The sequence below is a fragment of the Jatropha curcas genome, chromosome 7 (genome assembly GCF_041381405.1).
Source record: "Jatropha curcas cultivar XTBG-Jc1 chromosome 7, XTBG_Jcur_1.0, whole genome shotgun sequence".
Classification (NCBI taxonomy): Eukaryota; Viridiplantae; Streptophyta; class Magnoliopsida; order Malpighiales; family Euphorbiaceae; genus Jatropha; species Jatropha curcas.
The window spans coordinates 2854910-2862720 of NC_143157.1; the positions used below are offsets into that span (position 1 = coordinate 2854910).

General features: G+C 34.6%; 1 non-coding gene across 1 annotated transcript; it reads left to right on the top strand.

Moving 5' to 3' along the window:
- The first annotated feature begins 6961 nt into the window (after positions 1 to 6961).
- LOC119370653 (small nucleolar RNA R71) lies at positions 6962 to 7067 on the top strand. Its single transcript, XR_005178214.1, has one exon. It is a non-coding gene; the product is annotated as a small nucleolar RNA R71 (small nucleolar RNA).
- The last annotated feature ends 744 nt before the right edge of the window (positions 7068 to 7811 follow it).

The following is a 7811-nucleotide window of genomic DNA, read 5'->3' on the forward strand; positions in this document are numbered from 1 at the left end:
ACAATAGTCCATATGCAATGCATCCAGGCAGTACTAAGATGTATCAGGATTTGAAGAAAGGTTATTGGTGGCCAGGCATGAAGAAAGACATCGGAAATTTTGTAATAAGATGTCTGACATGTCAACAAGTAAAAGCAGAACATCAATTGCCAACTGGGTTGCTTCATCCAATAACAATGCCAACATGGAAATGGGATCAGATCACGATGTATTTTGTTACCGGATTACCTCAGATGCAACGGAAGCATGATGCAGTATGGGTAATTGTAGATAGATTAACCAAGTCCGCGCACTTTCTACCAGTCATGATGGACTATTCTCTGGACAAGTTAGCAGAAATTTATGTTAGAGAAATAGTTCGACTACATGGAGTTCCATCATCCATTATATCTGATCGTGATCCAAGGTTTACATCGAAGTTCTGGGGTAAACTTCAGGAAGCATTAGGAACAAAATTGCATTTCAGCACTGCATTTCATCCTCAGACAGATGGCCAGTCAGAGAGAGTAATTCAAATCCTGGAAGACATGATGAGATCATGTGTTATAGAATTTGAAGGCAGTTGGGACAGATATGTACATCTCATGGAATTTGCCTACAACAACAGCTATCAATCGAGCATTAAGATGGCACCATATGAAGCGTTGTATGGCAGACAATGCAGGACACCTGTGTGTTGGACAGAACTTGGTGAGAAGAAGATTCTGGGTCCAGAATTGGTTAGGGAAACAGAAGAGAAAGTGGAAATCATCAGAAAACGGCTGAAAGAAGCAAGTGATCAACAGAAGTCCTATACTGATTTAAAGAGAAAGGACATTGAGTATACGGTCGGTGATAAAGTATTTCTAATAGTTTCACCATGGAAAAAGATCCTAAGGTTTGGAAGAAAGGATAAGCTTAGTTCTAGGTTCATTGGTCCTTACGAGATTGTTGAACGTGTAGGACCATTAGCCTATCGCCTAACGTTACCTTCAACATTAGATCGAATTCATAATGTCTTTCACGTATCAATGTTAAGGAGATACAGATTAGACCCATCACACGTATTATCAGTAGAAGAGATTGAAATTCAGCCAGATCTCACTTATGAAGAAGAACCAGTTCAGATCCTAACCAGAGAAATTTAAGAATTGTGAAACAAGAAAATAGCATTGGTAAAAGTGCTTTGGAGGAATCATAAATAGAAGAAGCAACGTGGGAATCTGAAGACACCATACGACAACAGTATCCGCATTTGTTCACAATAGGTAAACTTCGGGACGAAGTTTTTATTTAGGAGGGGAGAACTGTGACATCCTACTGAATCGAGTCGTTTCATTTAGTGAGTCGAGTCGAGTCAGAACGAACCAGAACCCGGTTCAAGCCATAAAAATTAAATAAATCAAAGACTTGGACTTAATTGAATGAAACATAAAGATGTAGACTCAATTCCAATAAAAGTATAAGGATTAGGACCTAATTGAAATAAAGTATAAAGTTTAGGTATTAAATGGTAAAATATTGAAAATTTAGGTACTATTTGGTAATTTTGTAACAAACTAGAAGATATATTTGGAGGTTACCTGAAAATTCCATTCACTTTACCTTCTCCATCTTCTCCTTTGTCTTCTTCCTTCACTTTACCTTCTCCATCTTCTCCTAAATCTTCCTCATTTTCTACCTTAATATTCAACCTTTCAAGCATCAAATTCAACCTCTATCTCTATCCAAGTAAGTTGAATTTCTTGAATTGCATAATTTTGCATAATTTAGGGAGATTTTGGATGATTAATAAGATGTTATTATGTATAGGAGAGGTGAGCTCAAAGTGAGAAGAAAAAGGAAGCTAAGAAGAAGGTTTAAAGCTTTTTGGTTAAAGGTTTGATATCTCTTTTAGTTTAACAAATTTTCTTGCATGAGAATATGTGTAGTGTGATGATAGTGATAAGATATGTTGCTGAATGTTGAGTAATAGGTTTGAGAGGTTGATTATGCATGGGATGCATTGAATAAATGAATTGGATATTGATTTCATGCTGTAATAGGTTTCTTGGAAAACTGACTAGGAACTTCAACTAGAATTTGAACCTATTTACCAATGGAATTAGGAAGTGGTATAGAAGTATTATTTGTTCCTTTATCTTCTAGCTGTCTATGAGCTTTGGAATCACCTAAATTGGACTTATAAATTGAAAGAAATGCCCAAAATAGTACAAACTATGCAGGCTGGAAATCAAAATCTGGGCGGACTAGAAGGTGCTACTTTAGCTCAATATTTGACTACTTTACCAACATATTTCAGAGATGTCATAGAATAAATATTTGTACCTTAATGTGTTATCTAACCATATAATTTAGAATCACCTAAATTGGCCTTATAAATTGAGAGATAAGACCAAAATGGTACAACCTATGCAGGTTGGAAACCAACAGCTGGGCAGACTGGAAGTTGCTACTTTAATTCAATATTTGACTACTTTACCAACATATTTCAGAGAGGTTTTAGAAGCCATATTTGTACCCTAATATGTTAGCTAACCATATAATTTCGAATCACCTAAATTGGCCTTATAAATTGAGAGATATGACCAAAATGGTACATACTGTGTAGGCTGGAAACCAACAGCTGTGCAGACTGGAAGTTGCTACTTTAATTCAATATTTGACTACTTTACCAACATATTTCAGAGACGTGATAGAAGACATATTTGTACCCCAATGTGTTAGCTAACCATAGACTTTAGAATGACCTAAATTGGACTTAAGAAGAAAGAGTTATGCTAGAATTTGTGAAACATGTACACGCTGCCCTGACACATTAGAAATGCTGTTGGAATGCGTATTGTAGATTCATTCAGCCTAAGATTAGTACTTAAATTAAAATTAAACATTTCCTTAATCCGAATGTTCTAAATTAAGATACATAAAGATTAGTAAGAGTTGCGTCCTAGGTGCAACAATTAGATTAATTTCATGCAAGTTCCTTTACAAGTTATCAATTGTTTGCATTATTACTCATTTGATATTATTTGTAGTTGTCTATGAAATCCTTTTAAAGCATGAAACAGGTTAGCGACGTATAGAATGAGACAGCATACAGGTAAACAGTATGGTTTATGCATTTTATGAATAATACAGATAATATCTCCACTGAGGTTAGGTAGAAACCACGTAGATAAGGCTATGTCGCGACATAGGATAGCAGATCTGTGTCCCATACAGTTTGGTACTCCGGCTATAGGCCGTTGAGCGGATATGATTTATATACGTGTCATAGCGGCCCAGCCATACAGTATTCATCCAGTTTCATATAGTCCTTCTTATCACTTTGGTTTCACTGTAACCTTATGGAGCCATAAAGTTATGAAATTGTGTTATTTATAAATTATACGATGTTTAATAATAATTGCATAATTCATACAGCATAATGAACACCAGGTAAGACCATGAAAGTATAATGATATGTGTTCTTACATGCTTAATTATTTAATTCTTATTAAGTTGAGATATCCACTGAGCTTTATTTGCTCAGCGAGTTACCTGTTTTAACTCGCAGGTTTTGGGTTTGGACCATAGAGAGCCATCTTTACAATTGCTGCAGTTCATCTTTTGAAGACCTAGTCTTCAGGGTAACTACTCATTTTGATATTTTGGTTCTGTGGCATGTACATGGCACATAGTTGGGCCCATTTCATTTTGGAAAATAGTGTAATGTCTTGTATATATTAAATCAATGTCTGTATATAAATGATGTATACAGCAACAGCATCACATAATATTTAGCATACGGGATGATATCAGCATGACAGGACTTAGGTTCAACCAGATTGTAGCGTCTCGGCTCGGTCCATTCGGGTTCACGGGTGGACTGGGAAGGGATGTTACATGCTCCACAAAGCTTTAATCAAGTTTAGAAGACTGATTAGAAACCCAAATAGTGAAATATACTGAATATAAAAGAACTGTTTAGAACTTGGTATATTCACTTCAGTAGAATTCCAGAGTTCTAATATTCAGAGAAGATAAGGCTTATTCCAGTTTTCTAACATCAAAACTATTAACAACTTTAGCATTTCTAGAGTATAAATAGAAGTGTGAGTAAAATAGTATCAAGCAAAACTTCAGAAATTAAAAAGATCAACACAGTGATTTATAGTGGTTTGGCACTAACTCGCCTACATCCACTTCCCAAGACTCATCTTGAGATTCTCAACTATGTTATCTCTTTTCAAGGGTAAGAGACAAACCAACAGTACAAGGCAATAGATCAACACCTAGATCTACCCTTTATCCCACTTGATTTTCCAAAGGTTCTAGCTAACATCAACCCTTTCTGTTTTTGGCAGAGTATAGAAACTCAATTCAAGACATTAGAATCTCTCTCACGGAGAAGGTTGCTTGATAACCTCTTTTACAATAGCTTCTCACCTAAGCTATTACACAAATGTTTATCAAATAAAAACTTGTCTACTAAAGATTACAGAATCTAAATAGACAGACAGAAATGCAAATATAAGCACGGGAAAAACAGTTTTTCAGATTAGAAAATCGTTTAGAAAACAGAACTGTTTTTCAAAAGAAGTTGTTATAAAAATTCTTTTCTCTTTTAAAGATAAAAACGTAAAGTATAAAGATTAAAAGAAATAAAGGGGTAGAGAGTAAGCTTTGAGAGATAAAAGATACGATCAATAGGTGAATACTCTTAAAACGAAAACTCTTTCTTCCACATTTTTCAAGAATGAAAACGCCTTTTTATAGAGAGGTCTGTGACTCTCGTTTTTAGAAAGTGAAGATCTCTTTTTGAAATCAGAATATTGACTTTCCTTATTTAGAAGATATGGAGAATCCTTGTTACTAAGATCTTTTGAGTCAACATTCTATCTTTTTGGTAAGAAAATAAAATACAATCTTTCTTTCCTTAAAATAAAGAATTTCGAAAGTAAATACTTGAATCAAATATTTTCCGAAAAGATTTTTCTTACTAAAAACGAATTAAAATAAGATCTTCTTTCGTTTTAGGCAAGAAGATAAATCAAGATTCTTAGATCTTCAAAGAAGGTTTTGCTTCCGAAAAAGAAGTGCATAAGATTTCCATTAGATTTATTCTTATTACCAAAATTAATAGAGACATGATCTCTTTAATTTAGGTAATTTGAATATTTCGACTTTTAAAGAGATTTCGAATAACAATTTTTAGCGAAAAGATTTATTTTAAAGAATCTATTTTCGAAAAATAATTTTGATGAGAGAAAAATTAGTTTTTGTGCTTATAATTGAATTTTCTCTCTATTCTACAATGAATCCTAAAAGTCTAACCACTAGGGTCTTTGGATGTCTTCGTAATCTTTGGATTTGTAGGACTTGCCTTTTTCGTTTTTTTACTTTCCATATGTATTCTGCATAAAATATTATTAGCACAAATAATATAATTTAAATTTATTTTTTTTGTTTTAATCATCAAAATTCCGAGATTAGAATTTGACCCTTGAGCCAACAGGAGGGAGTTGTTTGAGTTCTTGCTTGGGTAGTTCGCCCTTTTCCTCATCTTTGATGCCTTGAATGTTAATGGTTATGTCACCTTTATCAATGTCCAATTTTTCTTTAACATGCAAGGTGTTTTTTGCACAATCATCAATAACATCAACTCTAAAACAATCACTATAATCCATAGGATACTTACAATCTTTAAGAACATTAGAAACAACCTCCTCTTGACCTACCCCTAAGGTTAGCTTACCTTCATAGACATCAATTAAGGCTCTTACAGTTGCGAGGAAAGGTCGACCAATGATAAGTGATCCTTCTTTATCTTTGTCTATTTCAATAATAACAAACTCAACAGGAAAAATAAACTTACCTATTTTGACGAGCACATCCTCTACAATATCCCATCAATATTTAATCAATCGATCCGCTAGTTGTAGAGCCATCCTTGTAGGTTTGAGCTCACCCATTCCTAACATCTTGAAAACCTCATAGGATATAAGATTAATACTTGCACCTAAATCAGCCAAAGCTTTTTCAAAATCAAGATTTCTAATATTGCAAGGGATAGAAAAATTTCTTGGATCTTTTAACTTTGGAGGCAATTTATTTTGAATGATTGCACTACACTCCTCCGTTAACATTACTGTTCCTTGATCATCAATCTTGCTTTTCTTGCTTAGGATCTCCTTTGAGAATTTTGCATAACTGGGCATTTGAGCAAGAGCTTCAGCAAAAGGAATGTTCATTTGGAGCTTTTGAAGACATCAAGAAATTTGAGGAAGCTTTTATCATCTTTTGATTGCTTGAGCCTTTATGGAAAAGGGATAGTGGAACATAAGGCTTGACTTTCTCTTTCCTTCTAGATCAATGATGGGAATCTTCTTCTTTTCCTATTCTTGCTTATTTACTTCCTTCCTAGGTGGACATTTTAATTGCTTCCTAGTCCTGGAGGACTAGAAGCCATCATGTTAGAAATTTGTACCTTGAGGTCATCTTGAGGAGGAAAACCTAGTAGTGCATTCAACATATTGTTTAGATCCTATAACAAAGATTAAGATGATTCCGCAACCTGTTATCATAAGAATTAGAATATCGGTAATTCTTCCTTCCTTGATTCAGCACGTAGTTGATTTGCTCCAAAGTTTGCATATTGAGATTATCTAACACGCATTCCCCAACTCCATGCTGTCCATTACACCTGTCATATGATTGCACAATAGAATTAACAGAGTTAATGGTTAATAAATCTAATTTCTTTACCATATTGTCCACTTTGGCATTGAGTCCGGTGATGACATCAATCTCATAACTTCTTGCAAGCCTCTTCCTCTCGGAGGTATTTTGGTAATGTCTATTGCTCGCGATCTCTTCTATCAAATCATAAGCCTCATCAATCCCTTTTCTTTCAAAAGAACCTCCAGCAATAGCATCCAAAGTGATCTTTGTGTTATAGGACAATGCATTATAGAAAGTTTATACCTACAATCATTTGGGTAAATTATGGTGTGGACACTTCCTCAATAAATCCTTGAATCTCTCCCAACCCTCATACAGACTTTCTTGATCATGGTGAGCAAAAGTCATTATCTCATTATAAAGCTTTGAAGTCTTTGAAGATGGAAAGAATTTTGTCAAAAATTTGTGGGTTAATTCTTCCCAAGTTGTGAAACTTTTAATAGGGCATGATTGCAACTAAGAACATGCTTTATCCCTTAGAGTGAAGGGAAATAGTCTCAACCTTATCGCATCTTCAAAAACTCAGTTTTGCTTGAAAGTATCATAAATCTCCAGGAAATTTGTGATGTGGGCATTAGGATCTTCACTAGGCAAACCTTCATACTGAATTGAGGTGGATAGCATTTGAATAATTGCAAGCTTGATCTCAAAATTGTTAGCTTCCATCCTAAGCCTGGTGATACTTGAAGTGGCCACATTAAGAGAGGGGTTTGTGTAATCTTGCAAGGTGCAAACAGGAGGTTGGGGCCTTTGATTGAGTTGATATTGCAAGACTTGTTTTTCTTCTTGCACCAATAAATCATGTAATTCCACTTCGTTAGCCATGGTTGATTTTCTTCTTTGTTCATGTTCTCAACCTCTTCTTGCAGTGTTATTTCTTCGACAAGTCCTCTCAATTTTTGGATCAAAAATCAAAAGTCCAACGCCACAGGATCTCCTTTTCATAAAACACCTGAAACGTCTTGTAAAAGAAAAATTAAAGTAACAGAAAAATAAATGTTTAAATTAATAATAGGGTAATTAGTATTGATTTTGGTACCGCCAATCCTCGGCAACATTGCCAAAAACTTGACAGGCTAATTTGCAAGTGTACGAAATCGTAGACAAGT